Raw genomic sequence first — 19,224 nt, forward strand, 5'->3', positions numbered from 1 at the left:
CACCCGCCCACCCAGCGCCGCTGCCATTGGTGGGCTGCGCAAGCTGTGGACAGACGGACCAATTGGGAGCTTGAATCCTGTAGGATGCTGAAGCCGAACGGCAACGTCAGGGGCTGGGCACCCAGGTGAATCTGAAAGGCGGAGCTTGAGCGAGCAGGGAGGCGGAGCAGAAAGTTCCTACCCTCCTGAGGGAAGAAGCAGGTAAAGGAGACCTTTGGGAAGGAGAAAGGAGAACTATTTACTTCAGAGAAATGAGATTCCTGAGCCTAATATTTTTTGTAAAGAGAGAACGTCATGTGTTTCTAAACATAAATCTTTAAGCTGAGAGTAAGGTTCCCCTTGTTGGTTATGACCCATTTGTAACGTCTCCCGACTCAGTGCCACTTTGTCTGTTACTTTCCCCTTCCTCGTTCCGGTTCCGTTTAGATCCGGATTTTATTTTTCTCCTCGTGAAGGAAGACTGATATGGTTCAATTCACCCAGGCTTGCTGTTTAACAGGTGACAGTTGGTCCATTCGTGTGCCAACTCTGTTGGTTGAATACTTTAAAATTTTGATGCTGTGAATGATTCAAAGGATCGAATACCATTTCAATCCCTAACTTTTGCTTTCTGACAGTGAATGCCTCCACACTGACTGTTTGGCAAATGTGATTGTATCCATCCATCCAACCCACTTGCCCAAGGATCCCATTTTTTTTTAAGATTTATTTTTTTTTAATTATTTATTATTTAACTTCATTAATAACATTGTATTATGTGACACAGTTACATAGATACTTGAGTTCGCCCCACCCCTCCCCAAACCCTCCCACCATGGTGGATTCCTCCACCTTGTTGCATAACCACAGCTCAAATTCAGTTGAGATTCCCCCATTGCAAGCGTATACCAAACATAGAGTCCAGCATCTTATTGTCCAGTCAAGTTCAACGGCTTCTTAGGTATACCCTCTCTGGTCTGAAGACAGAGCCAGCAGAGTATGGCAGATTTACAGAGAGAAGGAGAGATAGAAAGATCTTCAGTTTGCTGGTTCACTCCCCAAGTAGCCGCAACAGTTGGGGGCTGAGCTGAGCTGATCCAAAGACAGGAGCCAGGAACTTGTTCCAGGTCCGTTTCTGTAGAGGATGTAGCATGGCCCCATCATGTGAATCGCAAAGAGTAGGTAGGTTGCACCCCAGCAGACATACATAGCCCAAATTTCCTCATAAATCTTTCACCCTTGGCTTTCTTTTCAATTTAATTTTGACTCAGAATAGAAAGTCTGGGCTTACACTGGTCACTGGGATATTAGCCACTGCAGAAAAGTGGAGTGGCAGACAGTGGACCTTGTGGGGAAAGGAAGGGCTTAGGAGTTAGAGCAGCAGGCGGCCCTCTGTGCTTTGCAGAGGATAGGACCCCTGAGACTTGACGAAATCAAGCTGGGGTTCAAGAGCAAAAGAGCTTTTTCAGGACTTCAACAGCGACCAAGGAGGAGCCGAGTTAGAGAGATACCTTAGAGAAGACAAATGAAAAAGCCCACACTGAAGGAGCAAGAGGCCATTGGAGGAAAGAGCAAGGGAATGGTTAGCATTTGGGGAATGGAAGGAAGATGAGGGATTTTACTCCTAGGAATTTACTCAGAAAAGAACTCTAAAGGAAGACTACAAAAGCTGTGTGTACAAAGACATTCTTTGCCTTATATCCAGTATTAAGTAGGAGAATATGAAAAGAACATAAAAGCTTAAACATGGGAGTTACACCAACTATGCTCTGTGTGGTGTATAAATAACCATAGTATGCCATTAACAGTGCAAATTTCAATTTTTTTAAAAGATTTGTTTATTTACTTATTGGGAGTCAGATTTACAGAGAAGGAGAGACAGAGAGGATCTTTATCTGCTGGTTCACTCCCCAATTGGCCGCAATGGCCAGATCTGAGTCGATTTGAAGCCAGGAGCGTCTTCCAGGTCTCCCACATGGGTACAGGGTCTCAAGGCTTTGGGCCATCCTTGACTGCTTTCCCAGTCCACAAGCATGGAAGTGGACGGGAAGTGGGGCAACCAGGACACGAACTGGTGCTCATATGGGATCCTGGTGCATGAAAAGTGAGGACTAAGCACTAGGCTACCGTGCCAGGTCCTGCAAATTTCAGTCTTGAATGACACAATAAAATGATTGATAAAGGGGCATATAAAAGGAAAAAACAATATAAAAATTCTTTGCTTGATTTAAACAAAAACAGTATGAGCCTTTAGTCCAATGCCAGTTAAGATACCAGTGTATCCAATTTGATTTGAATCCCAGCTCTGGTTCCTGATTCCACCCCCCTCTGAATGCAGACCTGGGAAGGCAGCAGTGATAGCACAGGTAGCTGGGCTCCTGCCACCCACATGGACAGCTTCCAGACCCAACTGTTGTGGGCATATTGGAAATGAATCAATGGATTGCCACTCTTTGTCTTTCAAATAAATAAATGTCTACTTTGTCAAAGACTTGAAGAAGATATGGAAAAATTATGCAAATTTTGATAGATGGTAGAATTACACATCTTTTTTCTTCTGGAAAATTTCCATACTTTTTAATGTAACATATATGTTGGGGCTGGTGTTGTCTCACAGTACCTTAAATTGCCACTTGCGATGCTGGCGTCTAATACAGGCGCTGATTTGAGTCTTAGCTGCTTTACTTCTAATGCAGCTTTTTGAATATATGCCCAGGAAAGCAGCAAAAGGTAGCCCAAGTGCTTAAGCTCTTGCCATCCTCATGGGAGACCCGAAAGACGTTCTTTCTGCTAGCTTGGGCCTGGACCAGTCCTGGCCATTGTAGCCATTTGGGGAATGAACCGGTGGATGGGAGAGCTCTCTCTTTCTATAACTCTTTCAAATAAAGAAATAAATCTTTTTACAAAACACACAGAAATTCATAAAAAATATGTCATACAGTTTTTCAGGGATTAGTACACATTTTTCTATCAAAGCCTGGATTTTAAATATCTTGGGCTTTATGGCCCTTAATCTCTGTTGTAACTGCTCAATTCTGCTATTGAAATGTGAAAGCACTAGGTAATATGTAGATAAACTAGCCTGATGACATTCCAATAAAGCTTTATTTATCAACATTGAAATTTGAACTTTATATAATTTACACATGTTCACAAAATAGTCTTTCCATATTTTTACATCATGCAGAGTTACAGAGAGAGAAAGTGAGGGAGAGAGGGAGATCTTGTATCTGCTGATTCACTCCCTAAAAGGCAGCAACAACGAGAGCTGGGTCAGGCCAAAGTCAAGAGCCAGGGGCTTCATCCAGCTCTTCCATGTGGGAGGTAGCGGCCCAAGTCCTTGATTTTCCTGACCGTTATCAAGGAGTTGGGTTGGAAGTGGAGCAGCTGGGACTGAAACTGGTATTCATTTAGGAGGCCTGGACATTGCAAGTACTACAACACTCGCCCCATCCTTCTATTTTTTTCTTCAACACTTTAAAAGTGTACAAACCATTTTTAGTTCACAAAAGTCATGCACTAGCTTTGGCCCACAAGTAATAGTTTATAAGAAAAATATTAAGAAACAAAAAATTATTACGATACAGTTATAGTCTGGGTTTTGTTTCGCTCTGATCTCATTCCCCTCCCTGTCTCCAGTGGCAACCACAATCCTGGGTTTGGTGTGCTGCTTTGCCATGCATGGTGAGCCTGTTGCTACATATGTGTGTATCCGTAAACAACATGCCTGCTGTGTTTTGAAACTTTATCAATAGCATCACATTGTACATATGCTTCAGCAACTGGCTTTTTTCATTCAACGTTCTGCTCACACATGGAGCTCTTGTTTACCTATCTTAACTGGGATATATGGTTTTATTAGGTGAATATCCCTCTATTCTATTTCCACTTATTTTGAACTATGCTGAGTCACACAGAAAGAGAAAAAAAAATGGTCTCTCTCACGCCCTTGGCCAATAGCCACCCACTTTCCCTTGTACTAGGCAACCACTCATGCCAGCTCCTGTGTGTCATTTTTCCAGAATGATTCTTACAAGCACTCAAGCACTGGTAGGAACATTCGAGATTGTTTCACAGATGAGGGGACAGAGGCTCAGGGCAAGGGAGGGCTGTGCCAAAGGTTGTCAATGACAAAGATCCAGGTCCTCTCTTTTTTGTTCCCCTTTGCTCCGCGAGAGGTGGTTGGGAGCAGATTTTGATGTCAGGACGGGGAGAGAGAGAAGGAGGCTATTTGGTAAGTGAAGGAAAGGGAATGTCATGCAATGAGAAAGGGGAAACAAAAACTGCCCTGATTTTGCCAAAATTTGGCTTCAGCTTCATGCAGCACTGCCAGGCTCTGTAGAGAGAAACTATTCTTTCTACTCAACTAACTTTTCCTGAGAGTCTACTGTATTTTCCAGGCACCAAACTATACTAAAAGCTAGGAATATGCCTTCTCTGCCCTCAGCGAATGTGTGGAGGGTACTCTGAACAGTTTGGGACAAAAAAAATGGAGTGAAAATAGAAGCTTATTGTGATCTGAAACAATTTGAAATCCATGCTTAGTTTTTCCATAGTACACAATTCCCATGAACTTTTTGGGGACCCCTTATATAATCTAGTAGGGTAAAAGGTACAACAGTTAACGAATACAAACACTATATCCTACAGAAATGTAGTGTTGTACACACACTCACACACACATGCACAGAGAGGAGCCCTGGGAAAGCTGGGAAAGATCTTGAAGGATGCATAGGAGTTCACTCTGGGAGGGAAAAGCATTTTAAGCAGAAGGATGAAACATACATGGAACCATGGCAGTCTCCACCATTTGAGAAACATACAGGAGATTCTCTCAGAGCCTCATTCATTTCCCTTGACTACCCAGTCCATTCAGTGCATCTCTTCACCTAAAGGCCCCTACCCCAATCCCCAAGAACACACACACACACACACACACACACACACCACACGCGCGCGCGCGCGCGCACAACCCTCCCCTACTCAGAGCACACGGGACTCAGGGCAGCTAAGGACTTTCAGGAATTGTGACGGGTGGGATGATTCCACAGGATCATCGTGGTGGTGGTGGTCATTGAGTTGGTTGGCTCACCGTTTGCTGATTGCCTGCCTTGCCTGTATCACCTCCGCTTCTTGCTGCAGGTGTTTCTGCCACCTCCAAATAAACCACCTGCCCTCAAACCCTCTTCTCAGGGTCAACTTGTGGGAGGACACAAATCAAATTGACTAGAAGTTAAATGCTAAGAATGCGGTGCAGTGACGGGAAACATGGGGACCAAGATCTATCACCATCCACTTTTTTTTTTTTAAGATTTGTTTATTGCTAATGCCAAGTCAGATATACAAAGAGGAGGAAAGACAGAGGAAAATCTTCTGTCTGATGATTCATTCCCCCAGCGGCCGCAACAGCCAGAGCTTAGCTGATCCGAAGCCAGGAGCCCAGAGCTTCTTCCAGGTCTTCCACATAGGTGCAGGGTCCCAAGGTTTTCGGCCATCCTCTACTGCTTTCCCAGGCTGTATGCAGGGAGCTGAATTGGAAGCTAGAACCCGCAGCCTTATGGGATCCCGATGCATTCAAGGCGAGGACTTTGGCTGCTAGGATACTGCACCAGGTTCTGTTTTTGTTTTTTTTTTTTTTTTTTCACTCTTTTTTAAAAAGATGCATTTATTTTTATTGTAAAGTCAGATATACAGAGAGGAGAAGAGACAGAGAGGAAAATCTTACGTCCGATGTTTCACTCCCCAAGTGAGCCACAACGGCCGGTGCTGTGCCGATCTGAAGCCAGAAACCTGGAACCTCTTCCGGGTCTCCCACGCAGGTGCAAGATCCCAAAGCTTTGGGCCATCCTCAACTGCTTTCCCAGGCCACAAGCAGTGAGCTGGATGGGAAGTGGAGCTGCCGGGATTAGAACCGGCGTCCATATGGGATCCCAGCATGTTCAAGGCGAGGACTTTAGCCACTAGACCACCACGCCAGGCCCTGTTTTTCCACTTCTAAAGGCATGGTGACAGAGGGAAGAAGAAACAGAAAAAAAGAAATCTTCCATCTGCTGGTTCACTCCCTAAATGACTTCAATGGTCAGAGCTGGGCAAACCCTAAACTAGCAGTCAGGAACTCCCACCTAGTTATAAACATCTGAAGATGCAAGGAGGGCATTGTCCTTGAAAAGAGGCCACCAGGAGCCAATTCTATGGCATAGCAAGTTGAGCCTCAGAGTGCTATGCTAGCATCCCATATGGGTGCCAGTGCAAGTCCCAAATGCTCTAGTATATGCTCTATATGGCTTCCTGCTAATGGCCTAGTAAAGCAGCAGAAGATGTTCTAAATGCTTGGGTCCTATACCTATGTGCAAGGCTTAGAAGAAACTCCTGGCTCCTGGCTTTACACTGGCCCAGGTCTGGCCATTGTGGTGGTCTGGCCAGTTGGTAGTGATGGCAGGGGATGGAGGTGGGGTGGGAATAAACCAGCAGGTGGAAGATTATCTGTGTATGTGTGTATGTCTTCTCTCCATTGTAATTGTGCCTTTCAAATTAAAATAAATAACTTTTAAGAGGTTACTGAAGAGAATACTGCTGCTTAATTTTAAGGACATTTCTGGGAATAGGTGGAGAATGTCTAGATAAAGAACAAATTACTGTGTTTAGTTACTCAAGATGGCTGAAAAGCAATAGATTCTGTATGCGTATCATCCAAGTAAAACTGTCATAATGGATAGCATACCAGCTCTGTCTGGAAACTGCTTGAACAAGTCCCAGTGTCTCTCTTGGATGTCCTGCAGACTCTTAGAGGCCGTTTGTTCTCACCCTTGTAACACACTTTGGTCATTTGCATATTAGTAAACATTACACAAGCAGAGGATGGAAAAGCACTTGTGTCATTGGGCTTGCTTTCCTTGTTGCCGCTGCAATGAGAGCATGTCTAGGCTAGCCCGGGGGATGCTGAGAAACACGTGGCACCAGGCCAGGCCCGCCTGAATTATCCCAGCCGGGGCCATCCTAGATCAACCAACAGCCAGTTGAACCTCAGACACATGAATGAGCTCAGCCAAAAGTTGTCTGGAAAATGCACAACTGACCCCAGACACTCAATTGAGCCCAGCTGAGATCGGCCCAGCCCAACCCAGCCCAGCCCACCATAAACTGAGCCCCGCCAAAGCATGAGCTAAAGCTGTGCTCGGAATGTCTTGTTGAAGCCTCTATGGTTGTTTGCACAGTGTTGTTGTGGCAGCTGAGAGCCAAAACATATGATCCTCAGACCCCCTGCCCTGGCCTTCTCCACAATTCTGTGATTTATGCTATGTTTTTTTGTTTTTTGTTTTTCTCTGCAGAAACCAGCCAAGGGGTGGTATCTGTGGCTTGCTGTGATACAGAGGAAGATTGAAGGTAAATGAAAAACAGGGTCTTTTAAAACGTGAGAGAGGCTTCAGCATGCTTGTAGGTCAAGGGTTGAAGAAATGTATGTTAAGATATAAATGTTCAGGGCCCTGCGGCGTGGCCTAGCGGCAAAAGTCCTCGCCTTGAACGGGCCGGGATCCCATATGGGCGCCGGTTCTAATCCCGGCAGCTCCACTTCCCATCCAGCTCCCTGCTTGTGGCCTGGGAAAGCAGTCAAGGACGGCCCAAAGATTTGGGATCCTGCACCTGTGTGGGAGACCTGGAAGAGGTTCCTGGTTCCCGGCTTCGGATTGGCGCAGCACCAGCCATTGCAGTCACTTTGGAGTGAATCATCAGACAGAAGATCTTCTCTGTCTCTCTTCTCTGTATATCTTTGTAATAATAATAATAAAAAAAATGTTTAGCACGGGTGCTGGGAGAGACAGGCAGGGCCCCAGACTGTCCCATCATAAAACCAGACCTGTCTGGGGACCTACATATGGTCACAGGTGTGGGAGCTGTGGATTACCCAGGAAAGGTAGCATTTGGGGATGTGTGGGATTGGGGACTGCTGAGGGAGTACTTTACAGGGAAGGAATGGCTTCTGGGAAACTTCCACAGACCAGACCACTACATTCCCCCAGGGGAAAGCAGAGGGCGTGTCTGGGACAGACCAAGACACCTGACCATGTGGGAGACTTGGTCTGAACTAGTTGGCATTGACAACAGCCTACTGATACGCATGAGAACTAGGACTGAGGGGCCTGCCTGGCAGGGCTAGGCCATAGTACCCGCTACTGAGTGTCAGGGGGAGAATGGGCCATGTTAGGGTAGGCTGTGACACGACACTAACCAACATATGAGAGAACTAGGTCTGGGGACAGATTCAGTGAAGGATTTGTGGGCTTATCCCTGTGGGACTATAATACCTACTGGCTTGCACAAGAACTGGAGGTGGTAACAGGTGGACTAGGCTTGATTACCACAGAACTCACCGACACTCATGGGTACTGGGGTTGGGAACAGGTCAGGCTGGCCCAGGCTGTAGCACCCACAAGTGCACCCAAGAATTGGGTGTTGGATGGGCCAGGCTGTAGCATCCACCAGCTCACACAGACTGAAACTTGGAGTGGGAGGGTCAGACTATGCTGAGCAGGTGGACTGGCACACATATGATCCAGGTCTGAGAGAGGGCCTGGTGGAGGAACTTGGGGAACCCCTCTACTTGGCTGTAGCTCCTGTTGGTGAGCATGAGAGTAAGGGCTGGGTGTGGACCAGGCTGGGCAAGGCTGTCCCACTTGTTGGCAAGAGTGTGGGCTGGCTTGGGGGATGGACTGGGCAAGGCCAGGCCAAGTTATAGCACACACTGGTATGCACAGTACCTAGGATGAGGTACAAGCCATGCCAGGCCAGACTACTGCATGGCTGGTTCACATGAGAGCCAGGAATGGGGGCATACTGGGCAGGCGTTGGCTACAGCACCCACCAGCAAGAGTTGGGACTGGATATGATTTAAGCCAGGCAAAACTGCTGCATCCAATGGCAAGGGCTAAGACCATGCCAGGCTGGGTCAGAGCAACTACCAGGCACGAGCAAGAACTGTGTCTGGGACTGGGGCTGGTAGGGGAGCTAAGGGAACCCCCCTACTATGCTATGATTCTCACTGGCGCACTTCCCAATGGTGAGTATGAGGGCCAGAACCAACGGCACATGGCTACAGCATCCCTTGGCATGAGTGTGGCTAGGCTGGGACTGGGCTAGGCTCCAGCACCCACTGGCACTTATGAGGGCCGGAGTTGGTATAGGACATGCTGGGCTAGGTGTCTGCACCTTCTGAACCATGTGAAAGCCAGGTCTGGGGGTGGGCCAGGTGGGGCTGGGCTGTAACACCCACTGGTGAGAGCCAGAATGGGTGTGGACTGTTCAGGTAAGACTATAGCACCCAGTGAATGCCAGGACTGGAAATGGGCCAAGTCAGGCTGGGCCAAGCACCCAGTGGTGCTCACAAGATCTGCAACTGGGAGATGGGCTGATAAAGGAACTTGGGGAACTCCTCTTTTAAGACACAATCCCCATGGTGAATTCAAGAGCTGAGACTGAGGGCAATCCAGATCAGTCTGGGCTACAGTACCAGTCAGCATGATTGTGGGTCAGGTCTGCTTGTGGAACCAGGCTGGGCTAGTCCGTAGCACTCATTAGCAGATGTGAGAGCCAGAACATGTTGCACACAGGTCAAATTGGGCCACAACACCCACCAGTTCACATTAAGGCCAGGACTGGGGGCTGGTCAGGCTGGGTTAGGCTGTACCACACACCAGCATGAATTGGAACCTGGAGTGGGCTGGACAGAGCCAGGCTACAGCATCCTCCAGTGAATGCCAAGGTGAGATGAGCCATGCCAGACCTAGGCTGCAGCAACCACTGGCAGATGCAAGATCCTGAGCTGGGGGCTAGCTTGGTTTGGGAACTGTGGCGGCTTCCCTGCTGGGCCACTGTTTCCATTGGCAAGTGTTAGAGCTGGGACTAGGGGTGGATTGGGCTGGGCAGGGCTTACATCAACCATTGGCCTGCATAAGAGTGGGTTTGGGGGAGGGCCAGACTAGGCCAGGCCACTTCATCCACTGGCACATGCAAGAGCAAATGTAAGTACAGATTGATTGGGCTTAGCTACAGTATCTGCTGGCAAGTACCAGGGCTGGGTGCAAGTCAGTCATGTCAGACTGGACTTCAGTACCCCTTGAAAAGTGCAAGAACCAGGACTGAGAGTGGACCCACTAGGGGAACTGTAGGCATTCCTCTCCTGGTCTGCAGCTCCTGTTAGTTAGCAAGAGAGCCAGGGCAATGGGCGGGCCAGGCTAGACAAGGCAGCAGCACCCATTGGCATATGTATGGGCTGGATTGTGGAATGGGGTGAGCTGAGCTAAGCTAAGCTATGGCATTCATAAGAATATACAAGAGCTGGATGGGACATACGGACTGGTGTGCTGCACATACCAGTGTGCACAAGAACTGGGCTGGGGGTGGACTTAGTGGTAGTTCTTGGGGGTTGTCCCAGTAGGCTGTAGTTCCCACTGGTATACATAAGGACCAGGTTTGGTGTGGGGTGGGTCACATTACCTGTTGGTTTGCTGGAGACAGAACTGACCAGACAACTGCAGTCACATTGTGTGTCTAGGCTAATGTGGGTGACAGGTTGAACTGGACCCTGCACTGACTGGCTCACATAGGTTTCAGATCGGGGGTCACTCAAGGTAAGTTTTCCTGGAGGATCCCCTAACTGAACTGCTGGACTCAAAAGTTTAGCCACAGGGAAAATTGTAAGATTTGTGATCTGATCTTGGAGTGCATGTATTGGAACTGGGCTTCCTCAATTGCTGATACCTGTGCAGTGGTTGGCATACTCAGGTGCACATTAAGGCTTGTAGAGAATGTTGAATGCCATGTTGAAGGATGGAGAGCAGAACAGGTTGTACAACTTTCTTGGCCAAACTTTGGCAACAAGTGAATGAGTAGATACACTGGGTGGACTTTGTTAGCCAATGAACCTTGGCAGGATTTTCTCAATCTTGGAGCAATGAAACCAACAATGTCTCTGAACTATCAAAACTACTCAAATAATACCCTCAGATCATTCTTCTCCATATCAGGGCTTCTAAGATGACATCCATGCCTTGACCCTCCTCACTCTAATCATATGTGTGCATCCTTGTCAGCTATGTGAACAACATTTAAAAAGTAAATTTTTTAAAAAAATCTTTAAAAAATAAATAAATTTTTAAAAATATTTATGTGTTTTTATTGGAAAGTCAGATATACAGAGAGAAGGAGAGACAGAGAGGAAGATCTTCCGTCCGCTAATTCATTCCCCAAATGGCCTCAATGGCCAGAACTTAGCTGAGCCAAAGCCAGGAGCCAAGAGCTTCTTCTGGGTCTCCCACATAGGTGCAGGATCCTGAGGCTTTGGGCCATCCTCTACTACTTTCACATGCCACAAGCAGAGAACTGGATGGGAAGTGGGTCCACTGGGACATGAGCCAGTGCCCATATGGGATCCTAGTGTATGCAGGTCAAGAAGTTTAGCCCCTAGGCTACCATATCAGGCCCAATTTTTTAAAATAATTTTTTTAAAAGATGAAAGTGTGCAGGGGCTGGTACCATGGCTCAGCAAGCTAATCCTCCACCTTCCAGCACCAGCACCGCATATGGTTTAAGTCCTGTCTGCCCCACTGTCTCCTCAGCTCCCTGCTGAAGCAACAGAGGATAGCTCAAGTCTTGAGACTCCCATATCCATAAGGGAGACCCAAAAGAAGCTCCTGATTGCAGATTGGCTCTGCTACACTCTGTTGTGGCTATTTGGGGTGTGAACCAGCAGATGGAAGGTCTTTCTCTGCCTCTCCTTCTCTCTGTAATCTGTCCAATTGAAATAAATAAATCTTCCTCCCTCCCCCCAAAAAAAGATTTAAGTGTGGCTCCAAAGTCGCGATGTGTTTAACGTAGTAGAAGTTTGCATCCTTTCTCTCTTGTGAACGTAGGCTAGTGTGGCCATGTACTCTGTGAGGTACTCAGGTCCCAAGCTCCTGCTCTGTGTGAGGACATGGTGGTCCAGGATTCCTGCCTACTGCAGCCATATTTTAACTGCTGAGATAGAATATGGGAGGAAGTGACCTTTCACCTTCATGGTCAGTAGATATCTATATTTATTTATATATTTTTAAAAATTATGTTGAAAGAGTTTGGGAGGGAGGGCAGGAGAGAGAGAGAGAGCACACTTCCATTTGCAGATTCACTCCCCAGATGGCTATAATATCCAGCAACTGGGCCAGGTGGGAGCCAAAAGCCAGGAGTTTCATCAGGGTCTCCCATGTGGGTGGCAGGGGCCCAAATATTTGGGCCATCTTTCACTGCTTTCTTAGAGCGTTAGTAGGGAACTGATCAGAAGTGGAATAGCCAGGACTCATATTGGATACTGACATCACAGGCAGTAGGTTAACCCACCGTTTCACAAAACTGGCTCCTATTTATTTATTTTTACTTGCTCAGTGGAGGGACAAGAGAGAAAGCAAGAGAGAAAGACAGAAAGCTCTCATCCACTGGCTCACTCTCCAAATACCCACAGCTGCTGGAACTGGGTCAGAGCTAAAGTCAGAGGGCTGCAGCTGCAGTCTAGTTCTCCCATGTGGGTGACAGAAGCTCAGTTATTTGAGTTGGCACTGATGCCTTCCAGAGCCTGCAGGAACCAGAGGCATGTATCAGAGGGCAGGTATGCCAAGTGAGGCACGGACATCTTGACTAATGTCTTAATCACAAAGCGAAACACCCACCCAATTTCATTTCTTCATCTTTCCTTTTTTTTTCTTTAATTGCAGTCAGATATACAGAGAGGAGGAGAGACAGAGAGGAAGATCTTCTGTCCACTGGTTCACGCCCCAAGCAGCTGCAACAGCCGGAGCTGAGTCAATCCAAAGCCAGGAGCCTACACGCAAGTACAGGGTCCGAAGGCTTTGGGCCGTCCTCCACTGCTTTCCCAGGCCACAAGCAGGGAGCTGGATGGGAAGTGGAGCCACCGGGATTAGAACTGGTGCCCATATGAGATGCTGGCGCATTCAAGGTGAGGACTTTAACCACTGTGCCATCATGCCGGGCCCCATTTCTTCATTTCAACCCTTCTCATTTTCTCTTTGTCCCTATTTTAAAAAAATTATTTATTCTCATTGGAAAGGCAGATTTACAAAGAGAAGGAGAGGCAGAGAGAAAGATCTTCCATCTGCTGGCTCACTCCTCAAATAGCCACACTGGCTGGAGCTGAGGTGATCTGAAGTCGGGAGCTAGGAGCCTCTTCTGGGTCTCCCACGTGAGTGCAGGGCCCCAAGGCTTTGGTTCATCCTGCACTGCTTTCCCAGACCATAAACAGGGAGCTAGATGGAAAATGGAATAGTTAGAGCCCAGCACGATGGCCTAGTGGCTAAAGTCCTCGCCTTGAACATGCCGGAATCCTATATGGGTGCCAGTTCTAATCCTGGCAACCCTGCTTCCCATCCAACTCCCTGCTTGTGACATGGGAAAGTATTCGAGGACGGCCCAATGCATTGGTTTCCTGCACCCACATGGGAGATCTGGAGGAAGTTCCTGGCTCTTGGCTTCAGATCGGCAAAGCTCTGGCTGTGTGGTCACTTGGGAAGTGAATCATCAGAAAGATCTTCTCTGTCTCTACTCCTCTCTGTTTATCTGACTTTACAATTTAAAAAAAATGAAGCAGTTTGAACATGAACCAGTGCCCATGTAGAATGCTGGTTCTTGGAGGTGGAGAATTAGCTAATGAAGAGATTGCACTGGGCTCCTTTGTCCCTATTTTTCTTTGAGATTGTTTACTTAAAATCTAGAGTTAGAGGGCCTGGCATGATAGCATAGCGGTTAAAGTCATTGCCTTGCACACCCGGGATCCTATATGGGCATCAGTTCTAATCCTGGCAGCTCCACTTCCCATCCAGCTTCCTGCCTGTGGCCTAGGAAAGCAGTGGAGGACGGCCCAAAGCCTTGGGACCCTGCACCCATATGGGAGACCTGGAAGAGGCTCCTGGCTTTGGATTGGCTCAGCTCCAGCCTTTGCAGCCGCTTGGGACATGAACCAGTGGATGGAAGATCTTCCTCTCTGTCTCTCCTCCTCTCTGTATATCTGACTTTGCGATTAAAAAAAATCTAGAGTTAGAGAGAGAGATCTTTGTTCTGCTGGTTCACTACCCAAATGACTGTGATGCTCAGAGCTGGTTCAGACGGGTGTCAAGCGCTTCATCCATGTCTCCCACATGGGTGCTTTTTCTGGACCATTAGCAGGGAGCTGGGTCCGAAGCGGAGTAACTGGGACAAGAGCAGGTGCCCATATGATATGCTAACCTCACAGGTAGCAACTCAGACTGCCATGCTGTGCTACCGCCCCTCAGCCTATTCTCAGAGAAGAGTCACACAGCCATGTCCAACTGCAAGGGAGGCTGGGAAAGTCAATCTGATTGTGGCCAAGCACATGAGTGTCTAAAGGGTGTGCAAGCACGAAGTGATAGTCCTACCAGTTTAAAGGAGAAGGGTTAACTGATTAGAACAAGATGTATGTGGATGGCAGGCTGTATTAGCTCTTTCTTGCCTTCTTGTTAAGGCAGGGCTCACATTATGGAAAGTGGGGCAGCTGTGTTTCCAGTCTGGGTGTAAATCATGATTTGTCTAAACAGGTCATGGCAATGCTATCAACTCTGCCAGGAACTTGTTCTCTCAGTCTTCCCTGCAGCTGTCAATGGGCACACAGCCTTGTTCTGACCAGTGTAACATGGAAGGAAGAGTGCTGAGTGTTTCTGGGAGATGCTTCACTCCCTGTGCAAGAGACAGAGGAGGCCTTGCTGGCATACTCCTGCCTGGGATGCTGGTGCAAGACAGTCAGCTCACAACTATGAATGGCCAAGGGCAGCAGGCGTTTAGGGCAGCAGTTAAGATGTTCGAGTTTCACGTTGAGGTACCTGGGTTTTATTTGTGACTCCAGTTCCTGACTTCAGCTTCCTGCCAGTGTAGACCTTGGGAGGCAGTCGTGACAGCTCAGGTAACTGGATTCACCCCTCGGGTGAAGCATGGCTTAACTTCTGGGCTTTTGGCCTTGGCTCAGCCCTGTGCCAGCTGCTGCAAGCATTTGGGGAGTGAACCAACAGAGAGAACTGACTCTGTTTCTCTCTCTCTCTTTCTCTCTCACTCTACCTCTCAGATAAGCAAAATCCAATAAACCAGAAAAAAAGGCCAAAAGAATTGCAAAGCGCAGCCAAGAACCCTGACATCTTTTTGTGGCTTCAAACAACCTAAAGGGGCCAACCATTTGGAGGGGGGCGGGACATGTGAGGAAGTGAGAGTATTACCTCCATGGGAAAGGGCACTCAGCACCAGCCGCGAGCCCCGGAAGGGTGGATGGGAGTCAAGTCAGGAGGACTTTGTGTGCAGCAGCGTGACTTATGGGCACAGTTATCTCATTCCCAGTCAGGGCAAGTTTCCCTGCCTGTGAGCTGATTCACCAACCAAGCATGGCAGGCATTTGCTCTTCTTGGATTGAAGAGGTCTGCCGCATGAACAGGCTTTTAGTTTGGAAACCCCAGGCTCTCAAGGCGAAGCTCTAGATTCTGTGGGTGAGTAGGGAAGGGCTGCTTGGATGGAAACAGTGCCCAGGGTCTTGCAGCAGATGGGACTTTCCTGTTACTGGGAGAAGGGTGAGGAGCTCTGTGTTTCACTTCTTTCCAACCGCAAGCTGGCAGGCTGTCAGCTGGAGTGGGGCTGGGCACTGCTGGACATTTGCAGGGACTGAGCTCTAAGCTACGTTCCTCCTGGACACAGCAAGCCCCCTAACAGTGACTACATCAGCCCTGCTCCCACGCCACTGCCTCCCAGTGTCGAGACTGGGCAATCTCAGAGGTTCTGTGTGACTCCCCGCAAGAACTGAGGGGAAGGAGAGTAAAAGCAACAAATTTAAAACCCAGAAGGCTGAGGCAGACTTTGCCTTGGAGTCTTGAGGATGTGGCTGAGTCAGACTGTGTATTAATTTTTAAAGACTAAGATAAGATCCTAAAGCTACTTTCTGAGTTATATGGTGCATTATAGACCTTCTGCAATGGCACAGATTCATTTCATTTTATACAAACCCAAGGAAAGGTAGTGAAAAGAGGTGATACATTATCTCAGTGACTTTTTTAATTGATGACTTTTTTAGAGATTTATTTTATTCTTATTGGAAAGGCAGATTTATACAGGAAGAGGAGGAGGAGAGAGAGAGGAAGATCTTTCATTCGCTGGTTCACTCCTCAAGTAGGCGCAACGTCCGGAGCTGAACCGATCCGAAACCAGGACCAGGAGATTCTTCTGGGTCTCCAACATGGGTGCAGGGTCCCAAGTCTCTGTGTGGGAGACCCAGAAAAAGCTCCCTAGCTTCAGTTTGGCTCAGCTCCTGCCATTGAAGGCATTTGGGGAATGAACCATTTGATGGAAAATCTTTCTGTCTCTCCTACTCTGTAAATCTTCCCTTCCAATAAAAATAAATCTCTAAAAAGAAAAAAGGAAAAGAAACAGGTGCCAGCCTGTCACTTGCAGCACCCCTTGGACTGCTGGCAGCCACCCGGTGCCAGGCACACAATGGAGCCCCAAGCCCAAGGAAGCTCCCTAAGTTGTGGGGCAGGGAAGTCCCTAGCAGGCGAAGTCCACGCCCTTTCTCGGGCGCTGTCCTGAGAAGTCCTTTTGAGATCCTGCTCCCTCCCCAGCATCTTTCCATTCTACTTTGTTAGAATAGTACCTTTGTTGTCTAAGGAACTTACACACATGGTGGGGGGAGGGGAAGCCACAGACATCCTAATACAAGAATGTGTTAGACAAAAGGCATTGCTTGCAAAAGCAGCAATAAAACAGTTAACTGCTTAGTGCAGCAGTTAAATCACAGCCACACACACACACACACACACACACACACACACACCATCAGAGTGCCTAGATTCAAGACGTGGCTCCTCTGCCTCCGATTCATCTTCCTGCTGACACACACCCTGGGAAGCAGCAGATGATGCTGGATAAAGTACCTGGAGTCCCTGCACTCTCACCTGAAAGACCTGGACTGAGTTCCAGGCTCCTGGCTTCATGCTAGCCACCCCCTGGCTGTGTGGGGCATCTGGGGAGTGAACCAGCAGACAAGAGATCTCTCTCTATCTTTCAAATAAGTTAAAAATGAATAAGTAAATGGGTGAATATATACACCCTGCCCTGTGATGTGTACACTCTGTACCCTTCCTGCAGTCGCCTGCAACTTCCCTGTGTGTGAGGCATCAAACATAGCACAAGTAATGGATGTCAGTTCTGAGATGAGGCTATAAGAGGCACTGCAACTTGTTTTAATAACTCTCTCTCTCTCTCTCTCTCTCTCTCTCTCTCTCTCTCTCTCTCTCTCTCTCTCAGTGCTTACTCCAGAGACGTGCCAGCTCCTCTGTCATGAGAAAATTCAAGCACCAAATGGAAAGGCACAGGTGAGAAATTGAGGGTTCTGGCCGATAGCCAGCTGAGAACAGAGCTTCCTGCCGGCTGCCTGGTGTATGAACTTGGATGAGAGATGACTGCAGCCCCAGCAGACAACTCAAGACCTTGAGCCACAACCGTCACTGCTACGTTCCTGAGGCACAGGAGCCACAGAGAATGAATGTTTGCTTTCATAATTATCTGAGGATTCAGGTGACTTGTTGGAGAGAAATAGATAACTATCGACAACAGAGAAATTAAATGGTGGGGGGCGGGGCTCGATTACTTCAAGCTTACAAAACAGCAGTTTTAGAGGCCGGCATTGTGGCATAGTGGATAAAACCGCACCTGCAACACTGCTGTCCCATATAGGTGCTGGTTCATGTTCTGACTGCTCCACTTCTGATCCATCTCCCTGCTAGCAGCCTGGGAGAGCAGCAGAAGATGGCTCAGAGCTTGGGTTCCTGCCACCCAGGAGGGAGACCTGGATAAAGCTCCTAGCTTTGGCTGGCCCAACCCCAGCTATCGCAGTCATTTGGGGCAGTTGAAGATCTCTCCTTCTCTCTCTGCAGCTCTACCTTTTAAATAAATAAGTGAATGTTTTTAAAAAGTAATTTGTAGGCTTACTTAGACAAATTATTTATCTTACATTAGTATTTAATGCTCTATTTCAAGAATAATCGATAAAATGAAAAAAAGTAAAATAAAGTTCTTTCTCTCTTGGTGTTGACATCCTTAGCATGTTTACTCTTGTGTTCATACCTGTTGCCTCAGTAACAAAATAGCTGCTGTAGCTGCAGACATCACACCATGTTCAAGGCCAAAAAAAGGTGGGGTTAGGGGGAGAGGACAGTCCTGCCCACACCGTTCTATTTTATCAGGAAAAGCAAAAACTCTTCCTTGATTGCCCCAGCAAATTTCTACTTGTGTGTCATTTTCCATAGACACCACTAATGCAAACCAGTGTTTTTTTTTTTTTAAAGATTTATTATTATTGGAAAGTTGGATATACAGAGAGGAGGAGAGACAGAGAGGAAGATCTTCCACCCAATGGTTCACTCCCCAAGTGAGCCGCAACGGGCCGGTGCGCGCCGATTCGATGCCGGGAACCAGGAATCTCTTCCAGATCTCCCACACGGGTGCAGTGTCCCAAAGCCTTGGGCCGTCCTCGACTGCTTTCCCAGGCCACAAGCAGGGAGCTGGATGGGAAGTGGAGCTGCCGGGATCAGAACCGGCGCCCATATGGGATCCCGGGGCGTTCAAGGCGAGGACTTTAGCTGCTAGGCCATGGTGCCGGGCCCCAAACCAGTGTTTTATCAGGACCTGAGCTCAACGTCATCCTGAGCAAAAGCAGACTTACATTAGCAAAGGGGATTTGGTACTGAGAAGGAAATTAGTGGTGTCTGCTGCAACTCTGCTTAATAAACAGGACTTTCACCTGCATGAGAAGTAGCTGTTACCCTTTGGCATGAAGGATTTGCATTACCAGGAAGCTGGATTGGGAGTGGAGGAGCCAGGACTGAAACCGGGCGCTCCAGTAAGGATGTGGGCATCCCAAGCACGTAACTGTTGTGCCAAACACCTACCCATGCTTTTAAACAATTCATATTTTGGGGCCTAGCGCGATAGCATAGTGGTTAAAGTCTCGCCTTGCACTCCCAGGATCCCATATGGTCGCCAGTTCTAATCCTGGCGGCCCTGCTTCCCATCCAGCTCCCTGCTTGTGGCCTGGGAAAGCAGTCGAGGACAGCCCAAAGCCTTGGGACCCTGCACCTGCACGGGAGACCTAGAAGAGGCTCCTGGCTCAGGGCTTCGGATTGGCTCAGCACCAGCAGTTGTGATCACTTGGGGAGT

At 47.9% G+C, this 19,224-nt stretch overlaps 1 long non-coding RNA gene across 1 annotated transcript; it reads left to right on the top strand.

Moving 5' to 3' along the window:
• Positions 1–87: 87 nt before the first annotated feature.
• LOC131480220 (uncharacterized) lies at positions 88–17,480 on the top strand. Its single transcript, XR_009245348.1, has 3 exons — positions 88–201; positions 7,308–7,362; positions 17,314–17,480. It is a non-coding gene; the product is annotated as an uncharacterized LOC131480220 (long non-coding RNA).
• Positions 17,481–19,224: the final 1,744 nt, after the last annotated feature.

This window comes from Ochotona princeps, chromosome 1 (assembly GCF_030435755.1).
Source record: "Ochotona princeps isolate mOchPri1 chromosome 1, mOchPri1.hap1, whole genome shotgun sequence".
In the NCBI taxonomy this organism is placed as follows: domain Eukaryota; kingdom Metazoa; phylum Chordata; class Mammalia; order Lagomorpha; family Ochotonidae; genus Ochotona; species Ochotona princeps.